At 40.5% G+C, this 14,628-nt stretch overlaps 1 pseudogene; it reads right to left on the bottom strand.

Annotated features, from left to right (window-relative positions):
- Positions 1 to 12,729: 12,729 nt before the first annotated feature.
- On the bottom strand, positions 12,730 to 13,422 carry LOC126493284 (proteasome subunit alpha type-7-like; annotated as a pseudogene).
- Between the last annotated feature and the right edge of the window lie 1,206 nt (positions 13,423 to 14,628).

Raw genomic sequence — 14,628 nt, 5'->3', positions numbered from 1 at the left:
ACATATACATAGCCTATTTAGTACTTATATTTGATTTTCTTACTCTGTTTAGAGTTCTTCCTTTAAAATGTTCCCGAGGGTTCAGGATGTTGGTCTGTATCAGGTACGTTGCCTAGCTCTGGGAGGCCCTGAGTTTCTTCTCCAGTACTCCAAAAGAGAAGTGTGCAGACATAAAGTTCCAGAGTTCAGTTCTCTAAGACCAGTGCAAACCTGTCTTTCCTAGCAGTTGTCTGTAATCTCAGCCCTCCTAAAGTAAGCTGGGAGGCAGAAACAAGAGAGTCCCTAGAGGCTTGGGTCTTAGTAGGCTAGCATATACTCAGAAGCAAACACCATGAGATCCTGTCTCAAAGAAGGTGGAAAGCAAGGCTTGACACTGGAAGTGGTCATGGAATCACCACATACACATTCATAAACCCACACATATGTATTTACACATGGACATAACACCCACATACAGTTACGAACACACACAGATGTATGCCCATGGATATCACACAGACAGCCCCCCAAACAAAATCAGTGCCTAGCATTGCCTTTACAGTGTAATCAAGACTTAATAAGAAGTTAACTATTCAATTAGGACTTTTAGAGAAACTTAGAAAAGAGGGGCGTTGCTAATGTAGTACCCATGGATTAAGATCTGAGTGTTCCACTGTTCCTCCCGTTACTCTAGATTAATGCAAGGTGTGTTCAAACCACCATGAACCAGAAGCATGTACATAATCAAATACCTATTTGCTAGATACACTAAAAAGAGAACAGGGTTCGTCTCACCTGTCTTTGACGAGATCCATAAGCAGATATGTAACTGAAGAAAATCATGAGACATCTCATCAGGCTTCAAGGAACTCAGGTTCAATCTGCTCTTTATCCAGTGGAGTCTAAAAGACAGGAAGTACATGCTTGTGTACATGTAGGAAGTGGTAAGGAAGGAGCCTGACAGTAAACACGAGTCAAAGTACACATTTGTAAATACATAGACAGAACAACTGAAAGATTTCCTTACTCTCCTGCAAGGAATATCTCCATGTTCACCTTGAATGCTGCCCTTTATAAACTATTATCAACCCCCCCCCAAGTCTGTCTCTTGCTGTCAATGTGTTAAGAACACTTGTGTTTCATGTGCCCACGTTTTTTCATAATCTTTAAATTGTAGTAAAGATGTTATATTGGTCTTCGGGGCTCATGTCATGTTGTTAAGACATGGATATTGATTATAAATTCTGAAATAATCATTTACAGTTTCTATAAATTTATTGCAATTTAAAACCTTGGATGAAGGACGTTTAATGGGTGAATTGATATTTATTTATTTGAACACTTTCAGTATACTTAAGAGAATGTTCATCTGGACCTCTTCACCATATATGGAAAATGCATACACAAAACTAGTAGGGCTAATAATGAAGTCTTAATATGTTGATGTCATCTTTATTTAAGACAAACATTCAAACTGGTTTTGGTTTACTTTATCTCACTGTCCCGTAATCTCCTCATTTATGAACTCTGACATTTCAGAATTCCCATTCATCCTGATCAGAAGTTCTAACATGCATAAAGCCACCGCAACTTGTGTTTCTTACTTTAATGGAAATGTCTGAATGTTTTCAACACTGTATTCACTTGCCCACTTGTTCTCATGGGAAGGAAAACACTTATAGCCTCTTGTGGTCTTAATACTCAGTCAAGAAAATAATGCTTTCCAGGCACATTTTGGGGGCCTCTGTCTTCAAACACAGGAACAAGAGCTTGCATAAGCTTAGAGAAAGCATCACTATGAGGAAAATGAGGTCTGAAAGTCAGAACACTCATTATGTCTTCATTATAATTTTACTTTTGAAATTTTAGCTCTACTACATTAAAACTCTTCCTGAGTTATTTCCATCATTAAATTTTTCTGTGTCAGATTTCTTGCCTTGCTTAACCTTGAGTTCTGCAAAATTCCTAACATGTCTCTTGTTTATGATATATGGCAAAAAATAGGAATAAATAACAAAATGAACACAGATCTACAAAAAAGAGAACAGTACACTTGACAAAACTGTTAGTAAAATCTTTCACCTAGCTCCACGTACGTTTCCCACTGACATGAGAACCACACTAAGATATGAAGCTATTTGTATTTGCTGGCTATCCTAATCATTTATTATTCAGAGCTTTGTCTTACCCTTGCCCCTCTTCACTCTCCTAGCCAACAAGTAGGAGACAATGCCATTCACTGAAAGCCTTTTGACTTAGTTTCACAAAGTGTCTAGAAGTGTATGGACAGAATGAGTGATAGATGTTTCAGATTTGAAACTTAGAGGTAGTCTGACAAACACATTATTATTTTTTTCCTGTGACTATTTGATGACTAATTTCCTTGAGCGTGAAGTGAGCTGGGTACATGAGGGCAGATGGAAGAATGGGAGCCAGTGTCATCCTTCAAACAAGTGTGTACTAATGGAGATAAGATCCATGCATGCTGAGGTGTGTTATAGAGTAGACATTAATGACAGGTGTGGACGAGGTGCTGGTTACTTAGAGGAGGTAAATGTATTAATTTGGGGGGAGGTAGCATGCTGACGGGAGTTATTGGAACTATCCAGAATCCTCCCCTAGAACTGTCACTCAAGGACTCAATCACATCTGCATTTGCATTGCACCTACTTGGGTTCTAGTGAAAATGCGTATCTAGATGTATCACACAACTTTTTGACTTCTTGTTTGGTTTTGCTATGTGTAAGTTGTTCTGTCCGTGTTTTCCCTGTGCTTGATATAACTACCAATATGCACTAAGATGGCAGAATTGACAAGAAGCAGCTCATCACTTCCACACCAGTATTCATCACAGGTACAAGCATAGAGGAAGCCTATGTTTCCATCTGACAGCTAAAGTCATCACCTCATAAACAAAGGCCAAGTCAAGACCCGCATGGGTCTCAGCTCATCCAATGAGCGTCTTTGCCTTTGTGCTGCCCATCCCTCTTCACTTCTGGTCTTCTCTAGCCAGCTGGGGTATTCTGTTAGCAAAGAGGGAGAGGCTTCATTGGGACTCCCCCCGCCCCCCGCAAAGTCATTGCAGATGCTTTACATTGGGATGCATGTGATTGCTGAATATCCTTTAATTTTGAAGAGTAGTCTAAAATGGTGTGACATATTTAGCAGTAATATTAAAGTAACTTAAAGTGGCCAGCATTGTTGGGACTTACAGGCCTTTACCTCTGAAACATAAGACTCCTAAACTTTCAGACAGATCAAATAGCATGAAGTCTGCCCAATCAGCAACTGGTCAGAACACTTCCAAAGTTATTGCTTGACAAGTCACTTCATTTGTGTGACATGCCAGACCTTTGTAGAATAGTTATGTATACTGAAAGATCCCAAGTAAATAAGAAAAGGCTCATTGTCACCCCAGACATGGTCATTTGGGTACTTTACAAATTACATGCCTGAGAAATACTGCTTCTGTAGCTGTCTCGTAGAGACAGAATCCCCTTAGTGTTGATTATGTGGCTGTCCCCGCTCTCAACAGCACCTGGGCTAACAGACTGCTGTGGTAATTAGTATGACTGAAGCCCATCTGCCTGTAGAATTTCCGTGTATTCCAGCCATGAAATCAGAAACAAAGCCTAATAAATAAATAAATAAATAAGAGCTTCATTTTTTTTTTTTAAAGAAAAACATGAGCCAACTCACTTCTTATCTGTTCTCCCCAGTATGTTGAATTTAACAACCTGGACATGGCAGAGTTCTCAGAGCACTGGCATGATGACAGGCCTATGGAATTTCTTATTATTAGGACGGTTGAGTTGAACAATATTCATGCCTCAGTGGGCTATGTCTATTCTGAGAGATGGGGGTTAGAGTTTCCTTAACCATCCACTTTTCCACTATTATTTCCATTCAATCACAAATATTCTGTTTGACGCACCTCCGAACATGTGCTACCTATTGATATGTTCTTGTGTACTCGGTATAGGGAAAATATCCCTATACCCTTAGAGTATCTCTTTGGAGTATGGGAACTAAGCAGAGTGACAGTGTATCCTGATTTCAAAACCAGGAACCTGGTTTATGATACTGAGGAAAAAAACGATAAGAGCATTGACTTTTTCACTAGAAACTATAAATGAAATAAAACAAAATGTCTCGGGCAAGACTAACAAACTATTCCTGAGGTCTTCATTTTTCTGCATTAAAAGAAAGTATGAAACAATGTTAACTTTTATTTTGTGTACCAACTGTAGTGTTTTTGGTCTAGATTAGAGAGCTGCAGTAGGCCTGAGGCTATGAGACACTGGACCCTATGTTCTAAGGCTAACCGCAAATTACTATTTATGAAATAAATGGAATATACTGACATTAGAATGACATCAAAAAGTGAAGTCTTATTACAGTTCAGATATCTGATACAGACATTAGGTTCTGAGGCCTCGCTGTGGAGAAGGTTGTATTTGAAACCATCAGCACTTGGAGCTGCAGCAAGGCAGCCAAACACAAAGATAACGATAAAATTGAAGAACTGTAGCTTGAGTTTATAACAATGGATATGGAGCAAATGTCTTCAAAATTAGTGGCCAGGCTCTGCCTTCCTTGTTAGAATTATAGGAAAGATGAGTTTTTTATGGAAGGACTTTTAAATCTATAATAAATAACAACATACTAGATGAAATATATCCAATACGGAAGAATAATATTTCATACTTTAATGTAACAGATATAAATATCACACCTTACTACAAAATTTTTAATATCTGTTCTTTGAAAATATTGATTTGATCTAGTTGTTTTATCCAAAATAAGTCTATAAAACACAAACTTTAAAAATATTACCTCATGCAAAAAGGCATGGTACTATATCCCTTGAAATAATAATGTTCTGTACCGATTATAGTTGTGAAGAAAAGCTCCCTGTACATCTTGGCACAAACCCTGGAGTTGGAGCAGGGATACAAACCAAAGACATTCAAAGCCTTTACGTCAGAAGAGTTGGCACTAAGTTCTTGGGTTCCTCCTGACTTACCTGCAGGCCCATAGACCCAGCAATACCTCGTTGAGCTTTGTTATCCTGTCACATAAAACAGTATCGATGGAAACCATCTCCTTTCCAAATGCTCTGGGTCTGGACTCTGTGGTCTATTTAGCAGAGAGCTGTGAGAGTATAGGACAGCAGTCACTGCCCAGAGGAGGATGTATAAGCTGCTATGGCAGGAACCCAGTCAAGGGGGAAAAACCACGGGGCTGAGCTCTGCAGGCCTTAGCCTCCCCAGAGCTTCTGAGAACCTCTGGACAGACTACAGGGACCTTCGGCAGTCAGGAGATGTAGACAGGTCTCCCAGAAAAGAGAGAAATGGGGAGACAGGCATAGACAACTTCTCTTCTGTTCCTTGGTGACTGGATGTTGTCTGTTCCTGAAAAAGGCAGTATCAGGGAGTGGAAATGCTGTGGCTTCGTGATGTTTATGCTTTGGGAGCAGCACTGCTTTCTGCCTCGTAGATTGCCCCAAATCCACATGAATCCCTGTTTCGGACATATTCCTATGTCTAGAATATCCGTGTCTCTGTTTCTCTATCCTTTGAAGTTTCCCAAGGGGAAGCTGTTAGCCGTTATTCTGATCTTGGTCCTCCCAAAGAATGGTCTGTCCACATGTCCAAGATGAACCCTACTTTTGAGGAGACACGTGCTATGACTGAATTTGGCATGGCAGGTGGAGTCACGTATTTTATCCATTGTGTTGATTTTATTAAAATGCTCTCTTCTAGCACTTCGAATTATTCATGTAAAAAAGCAGTGGATTGGGATCTCATATCATCAATCAAAATATCATATCCATGCTTAGACCAGGGTGTCACGGGTGTGTAGCTGTGTCCCTTGGATTCGTAGCACACATTCCATGGCCCTGCTCTCCATTTCTGCTCTGGATTGACCGCTTCAGAGTCAAAAGTGCTCTAACAACAGGTCTGAGAATTTTGCATGTATATTTAGTAATTCTCTTACACAATCAAAGGCATCAGGCAGTCTCTTAGTCTTTCCTAACCCACTAAGTCCGATTAGTGCTGCCTGTATCTGTTCAGGCATCCACTAGAGCATGGAAAAAGGACCAGACACCACGCGTTTAATAAAGAAGGATTCCTCCTCCTTCATTAGCTAGCAACTGGCTGCTGAATAAGGGAACAGGGGCTTCGAGAGCACGCCCTTAGGTGTGTACCTTTTTTTGTATTTTAAAGAATGATAGTGTTCATATCTTGCTGATGGTCAAGAAATCCTGTGTTAATTTGACAGTGTAACTGAGTAAGAACATGTTCCGTATTCTACACACAGCATCTTAAAATCAGGTCTTCTGTAGAGACTGAACAGATTTGACACTTATGTGTGCAAATGGGTAATTTGTATGCACGTTTTTGACAGAGGTCGCAGTGTTTGCCTCATTGCTTTGACAATATTAGCAAACATTAGAGACACTCAGGTCAGCAGAAGTTATTTGCATGCAATTTGAATATCAACCCACTGTGGTTCTTTGTAGAAAATTCCTATTCTCTGATCATTTGTGCCACATTTGTAATGTCAGCAAGATCATGATAACTGGATTAGAATCTTTCAGTTTTCTTCATATCACATAATGTTGAAATACATTATAGAAGCACATGTTCAAGGATATTAATGGCCTATTTGATCCAAGACCTCTACTAAATGAGATAGAAACCTCATTTTCACAATAAATGCCAAACTGCACTTTTTGTTTGTTTTGTTTTTCGAGACAGGGTTTCTCTGTAGCTTTGGAGACTATCCTGGAACTCAGAGATCCGCCTGCCTCTGCCTCCCGAGTGCTGGGATTAAAGGTGTGTGCCACCACTGCCCGGCCCAAACTGCATTTTGAAAGAGATGTTAACGCTGTGGATTGCAAAGAGGGCCCTGTTCTTGATCAGACGATCTCTTACCATGGGAGTCTGATTAATGTTATACATGCAACACATGTTATACATGTGACACGTATGTTAAAGTTTATAGGCACTTGTCTAAAGCAAGGGTACCTTGAAGAAATGTTTGTGATCAACATTAGTCATTTCCAGGTTTTATGCTACTTTTTAACTTTGCTGGACTCATACAGTAAAATACGATTAACATTAGAAATAATTTGACTTTTATACTTACAGGGAACTTGCTAACTAGTCATAAAATAAGTGCTGTGATGCATATAAAATGCAATAGTCTTTCTGCCAGCCTGTAAAACTCCTTGTGGAAGTTTGTGATTAAAATAAGATTTCAGCCGGGCGGTGGTGGCGCACGCCTTTAATCCCAGCACTCAGGAGGCAGAGGCAGGCAGATCTCTGTGAGTTCGAGGCCAGCCTGGTCTACAAGAGCTAGTTCCAGGACAGGCACCAAAGCTACAGAGAAACCCTGTCTCGAAAATTCAAAAAATAAATAAATAACTAAATAAAATAAAACAAGATTTTATTCTTAGAAGTGCTGAGCATCTTTACGCAATGGCTCCATGATGTGTTCCTTATCACAGGACTGTTTTATGGAATATTAGGCCTGGACAGTCAGAGAGATGTTTCAGTTTATCAAAATGGATCAGTATCGTGCTTTTATATACTAGAGTAAGACCTCTTGTTACAATTGCCAATGCTCTTTTCCCTGGGTGCTCAAAATCAACACTGTCTTAATGCCTCTCAGTAGGAGTGTTTGAAGATGGTGCTGTGACTCTGCCTTTGGTAAATGAAGTCAAGAGACACAAAGAGCTGCAGTGAGCAAGAGTCATGAATCTCAGAGCACACACAGAGGCTGGGGTCACTGATGATGGTATTGCAGTGCTCCTTCTCACCTGCAGGTCAGTGGGATTGCAGCACTCCTGCAGGTCAGTGGGATTGCAGCGCTCCTTCTCACCTGCAGGTCAGTGGGATTGCAGCGCTCCTGCTCATCACCTGCAGGTCAGTGGGATTGCAGCGCTCCTGCTCATCACCTGCAGGTCAGTGGGATTGCAGCGCTCCTGTTCACCTGCAGGTCAGTGGGATTGCAGCACTCCTGCTCATCATCTGCAGGTCTTACTTAACAAGAGCTCTGGGTTACTTAACTATACTTTTTTCCAGAAGACACTTGAGGTCATATCTGCATCATAATTTTAATTATATACAAAGCTTCAAAAAGTGGGGCATTCCACTCTAGGGAGCCCACACACACCCGGAATGACTATAACTTTTATTACGTTAGTTCCTGCAGAATTTGACTGTGGTTGCCAAGTCAAAGGTTTGTGTAAATATGTTCTATTTCTTTGGGCAAAAGTTATCCCATATTTTTTTTATTTCTTGGCTATCTGAAAATATACACCAACAAGCCTTCAAGAAAATAAACTAAAAATCTTTACCCTTTATATAGCCATTACCCAGTGGAATCCAGGAAATTTTAATAGCACACAAAGTAGACTACACTTTGCAGTGTGTGTTTGTACATATGCCTAAATGTAAGTATTTGTTAGCATAAGACATATGTGCTAAATTTTGGTTTAACATAGATGTCACAGGAACTAAGGCAAAAATATAATGTCACTTATTTTTGTAAGTTTTAAGGTCAGCTTGTTCCTTTCTTATCACATGGTTGGAACCACATGTTTTGGAAGCAGACATTAAAAAACAATAGAGGGATAAACATCTGTACCTTGTGAGTGACATAAAAAGTATAGGCTAGGGTAATGTGGTACTTCTAAACAATAATCATGAAAACGTTCTTCTAGAAGCCGTTCTGTTTGCCCAATCTATTCAGACAGTGTAAATTAATGTAGTAGTCTTCCAAAAGGAATTCAGTCAACTACTAATCTTTAACAATATTCTGAGGGAGCCCATTAAGTTAGAATTTTCTTTTTATTGAAAAAAAATTCTGCCTCCTCCCAGCCTTCCATTTCACTCCCCCTCCTCCCTCTCCTCTCCCCCTCTCCCCACTCCTCTCCTCCTCCCTCTCCAGTCCAAAGAGCAGTCAGGATTTCCTGCCCTGTGGAAAGTCCAAGGTCCTCCCCACTCCATCCAGGTCTAGGAAGGTGAGCATCCAAACTGGCTAGGCTCCCATGAAGCCAGAACATGAAGTAGGATCAAAACCCCGTGCCATTGTCCTTGGCTTCTCATCGGCCCTCATTGTCTGCCTTGTCAGAGTCCAGTTTTATCCCATGCTTTTTCAGTCCCAGTCCAGCTGGCTTTGGTGAGCTCCCACTAGATCAGCCCCACTGTCTCGGTGTGTGGGTGCACCCCTTGCAGTTCTGACTTCCTTGCTCATGTTCTCCCTCCTTCTGCTCCTCATTTGGACCTTGGGAGCTCAGTCCAGTGCTCCAATGTGGGTCTCTGTCTCTATCTCCATCTATCGATTTTAAAGGACACAAAAGTAGGTGACCAACTGAATCCACACTGCAAAAGGAAATTCTGTACTTGTCTTTGTGCAGCTATTTTAATAAAACAAGATGGATATATTCAGTATATTTTAGTCTACATACATTCTGTATTATATCACATTCCTACTGTGTAGTAAATAATTAAAGTCTGTTAGATCCTACTTTGAAACATTCTTCATTCATTAATAAAGCATGTCTTTGTGTGTTACTTTCTGATTTTGTTGCTTGCTAAACCAACCAGGGTAGAAAGTCAAGAAGAATAGTCATTTCTATATATTGGAGCACTGAAGAGGGTTTTCAGCACTTGTGAAACTTGGAGCTTTTAATACTTGCTTGAATGTGCCATTCACAGGTCTCACAGTCATCAGCACTTTTAATATGCTTGTGATCAAAGTGCATAGTTTTCTTCCAATAGTATCCATTTCAATAGCCCTGTCTGTCCTAAATTTTGAAATATATTGTTATTGTGTATCTTAGTTAGCTGTTAGCATATTGAGCTATATAACAACCATGAAAACTCAGCAGCTTTAACTAGAAATAATGTATTCTTTTTCAAATCTGGTGTTAGTGTGTTTGACCAAGCTAGTAAAGCTTGGATAGGGCTTGCTCCTCTCTTCAAGCTAAATCTAGACCTACTCTGTACATGTACTCTGACCCTGCTCAGTAGAATGTCCTGCCCATGACACTCATGAACGCTCAAGAGATTTAAATGAGAACACTGGAGAACCCTAAAGCTTGCTCTGACTTAGAACTTCCCCTGAATTTTCTTACCACAATCAAGTCATGTTCTTAACACCATGGGCAGGAGATTGAAACAATGACCCTACATGGGCCATCACAAAGACATAAAAGGATTTTTAAAATACAGAGAAATGAAATGGAACACAATGTAATTTACCACTGGATGTTCTCAGGAATTCACCCTCTGGCCCTTAGTCTCCCAAAATAATACTGTTAAAGATATTTTAGTAACAGCTAGTGAGTCAGACTGAGAAGAATCACTTCATTGCTTGCATTCCTGAAGCAACCACAGCCCAGATGTGTACATGGGTGGGTGCCATTATCTGACCCTTTATTTTTAGTCTGCAGATAAGGAAAAAACTTTACTCATGTCTAGATTAATTACAGCTCAAAATGCTTTCTTGGTGTGTTAAGATGATTCTGTTGCAAGAAGTTGTTTAAGAAGTTCATCTTGATTTCAGCTTGGCCGCATGTTCTTAACACAATGCAGATAAGCCCTCTAGCCCTAGAGTATGTGGGAAAACAGGGCTCAGAACCCAGGATTTCAGTGTGTTCCCCACAACTGATAAATTATGCAAGTCCCCAGAATGAATTTAAGATATAATGAACTTGATATCTTTTTATTGACATTCCTGTGCTTTTTAAACTATTTCCTTAGTTTTAGGAGTTTATGGAGGGACTCTCATGGTGGTTGAAGAGATATAATATGTGGCAGTTCTATAAAACTACATGAAAAAATGCCGATTGTAACCATTTCCTCAGCCTGGTATTCTTAGGATAAAATCATTTTTGTAAATTTAAATGTAAATAAAATTTAAATTTTAGCATATACACCCCATTGCCTATTTCCACAGGTTCTTGAAACATTTGCGTTTCTTTAAGTAAGTATCTATTCAAAGTGTAACAAGTTAAAATAGCTACTGTGATTAATACTTGTTCTTCTCTATGAATTTTCTCATTCTTGTTGGACTAAAACTTTTAAAATATGTCTCCTTTTGTTACATTCTTACTTACCTGTATGTGCTTGTGTGCACACACACATTCACACCATACCACACCTAAGAAGGTCAGAGGAAAACCCACAGGAGTCTATTCTTTTTCCACCACTTGGTTCCTGGGAATTCAACTCAACTCATTAGGGCAGAAGGCAGGTGCCCTTACCCACTAAGCCATTTTGTAAGCCAAAATATTTTCAATTTTCATTCAGAACCTACCAATAAAAATCATCTATAATACATTAGAAAACACTAAATGAAGAGAGTTTGGTGACACTATATGGATTGTATATGTTCTTTAGACTGCCCCAGTCATCTTAAACTTGCTAGAATAAAGCTAATGAACTAGCTCTCCAGCCTACTATGTCTAGAAACAATGTCAAGAGAAGTTCAAGCATTAGACTGTGGAGCTACATCTCTGCAGCCCACTGCATCTGCTCTAGTGCCTGCTGCAGCTTCTGCAGCCCACTGCATCTGCTGTTGCGCCTGCTGCAGCTAAACTGTCCTAAGAGCCTCTTCACCTTCCGTCTCCCAGGGCTCAGCTGGTTCCACTCTTCCGTGTCATTTCTCTGTCTGCTCAGCCTAATGACATTTCTGTGCTGCTTTGCATTTGGTGAAAAACATGCGCACATTTCTGGGGTGTTTATCACAGCCGTGTACAAAAGTTTATATTGTCACTACTTTGCAAATGAAAAAAAAAATTCAAAATGAAAAAAAAAAAAAACGGCACCTAGGTTACAGGATATTTTTTACCAATGACAAATGCAGTGGAGCAAACTCCATTCAAACACATTTCTTACTCCAGCACTTCATGGATGAGGAGTGGGAGTGGACTAATTTATAGCTGAGGTTGTGGGCAGGGTGGTAGCTGGGTTGGTCAGCCTACCAGTTTTCCTAATCTTCACCACCAGGGAGAGCTCTCTGGCATTGCCTCCACTATTTCACCCAGTCCAGCAGGCAGCGGGGGTGGGGAGGTTGTTCTCCTGCTCTAACATGCTTAGGCCTGGGCTCACCTGCACTCCACCCCCAGGAATAACTATACTGTTTTCATAGGCAAGGTGCAGCTCCCTCTTCTCCTGATTGCTGCAACTGGTGCGAGACAGAGCCAGCTTTTCAGGGCTTATGTCTCCAAGGCCAACTTTCCCACCTCCCACAAAGAGCCGGTATACTGTGTGACTCACTTGACCACACTACAGCTTCCACACTGAGATGTTTTGTTTGTTAGATTTTCTTGGTTATTCTTTTAAATTTGGAGATTTTGAGGGTGGGGATTGCAAGGGCAGAGGGCTGAGGACAAGGGGGGAGGGATTATGATGCATGATGTGAAATCATAATCAATACAAAGTTAGAAAAGAGCACACACATTTCTTTACATAGATTATGTGCATCCCTATTTTTTCTTCTCAAACAGTGCTAGCTAATGTGACAAGTACCCAGACATTTATTTCTACTCCATGCTCAGGGCAAACATTTTTACACAATGTTCTTTACCATACTATATCTGGATGAATGCCATAATTTTGGGCCCTTTTTTTTTTTTAGCTAATAAGTGTAGATGTTTACTAAGCTCTCAGATAAGTTGACATAGACCCACAACACCGAAGTTGAAACCTGATATAGCCAATGCTCACTTGATCAAAATGCTCTCTTTTGTTTCTTCTTTTCATTTTCTTCTTCGATTTCAGCAACATCTCTATTTCTTCAGGATTTAGACTCTTAAGAGATGATCCTACGTCATGACAACAAGTTAAATGTTTTGGCCCCTTGACTGGTCTCCTTCCAGAAGTGCCTTGATCACTGCTTTGATGATCAGATCATCAGTGTAGTTCTTCTCTAGAAACTCACACACTGACTTGGTGCCCAGACCAAGTCTTGGTGCCTAGACAATGGCATTGGCCTTCCAGGAAGAGTGTGTGCCCAGCGGGTCAGTCTAATAGAGTCTGGAGGTGCTATCCAAGTCAAAACCCACAATCAGGGCAGAGAAGTCAGATGACCTCTGTCCATTGCTTTGAGTATAGCACTGCTTTAGACTGGCAATGTAGCTGACAATGTCTACAGTGACTGGATCCTCCCCAGTCAGACAGTGACTCTGGCACTCTACCCAGGCCCTGCTGATGACTATCCTTGCATCAGCAGCGAGGCCTGCCAAGGCCATGCAGACATTACAGTCCTAAGCACAGATCTTCCATACCGTTCTTTCATTTTGTAGCTTCCTCATTGATTTTTTTTCCACATCAAGAACAACAATGTCCCTCCACTGAACACTAGCATGGTGGAGCCCTTTTTGACCAATCTTGTGCATAGTTTACATGGAGGAGGTGGCCTTGGGTGAGAAGATAGTGGTGGTGAGGCTGTAACTCATCAATGCAGACCAACTTTTGACATTTTTATTCAGGATTAAATATGTATGATTTTTCCCAGCTTTCTATGTTGTGAGTATACATGTCTTTCACATCTCTTTCACTGTAATTATCAAACTTTTCAAAATTTAACCAAATCATTAATCCAGTTAAACTTAATAGTGTGATAAAATTTGATGATTATAAGGAAAATGTAATCAGTATTGAATCGTTTATTGGCCAGGTCATGTCATGCTGACCTTACCTGTGCCAGGCACCACGCTATTCACTCGAGACTCAAAGTCGAATCTATTTCATCAACTCTGCATCAGATGCTGGGTGTGGAATCAAGTAAACATAATCTGATCATGTACAGATTCTTCTGGAAAAATCAGCTGAAAACTATGCCCTCCCCATACAGAATGCAAGTATAATGTGTACTTAAGGAACAGAAAAGGTTACAATGAACATAAAAAATGATGCCCACCAAAGGGAAGGTGGGCAAACTGTTGAGAGTTGGAGAGTGTGCAATTGATGGTCCTGATGCAGGGAAGAACGTGGATGGTGCAGAGCTTTGTGGTAGAAGAACAGGCAAATGGAGGAATCCTTCCTGGCCTTTGGAGAAGAAAATGCCACCTAGCAGAGAAAAAAACACTTAACTAGTCAGCATCATTAACGCTGTGCAGTAAAACAAGGAGGAGTAAAAGCCAGGAGCTAGTGGTGCATGCCTTTAATCCCAGCACTTGTGGGGCAGACATAAGGAGAGCTTAGTGAGTTAGAGGTCAGCCTTGTCTACAAAGTGATTTCCAGGACAGCCAGGAATATACAAAGAAACCCTGTCTTGAAAAACAAACAAGCAAAAAATATATATAGGAGTACTGGGATAATTTGATGATCTGAGACAAAGACACGGTGAGATGCACAAAACCAGAAGAAGCGTTATCACAGCAGATCACACTAGATTTATCAGGGCAGATCACACTAGAATTATCACAGCAGACCACACTAGAGTTATCACAGCAGACCACACTAGAGGCACGCGAAGTAAATAGAGAGGAACATATGTCTGATTCTCACTTCTGTGGTTGTCATAAAATAGCCTAACAAAAAGCACCATGAGGCAGGAAGAAGTTATTTGGGCTCCAAATCGAGCTTGGCAGAGACTGAAACTCAAGAAGACAGCCTTATCATATCC

The sequence above is a fragment of the Alexandromys fortis genome, unplaced genomic scaffold (genome assembly GCF_014885135.2).
Source record: "Alexandromys fortis isolate MF-2015 unplaced genomic scaffold, M_Fortis_MF-2015_v1.1 scaffold_311, whole genome shotgun sequence".
In the NCBI taxonomy this organism is placed as follows: Eukaryota; Metazoa; Chordata; class Mammalia; order Rodentia; family Cricetidae; genus Alexandromys; species Alexandromys fortis.
The sequence above is the reverse complement of the archived record's forward strand: the minus strand, read 5'-3'. Positions and strand labels throughout refer to the sequence as shown.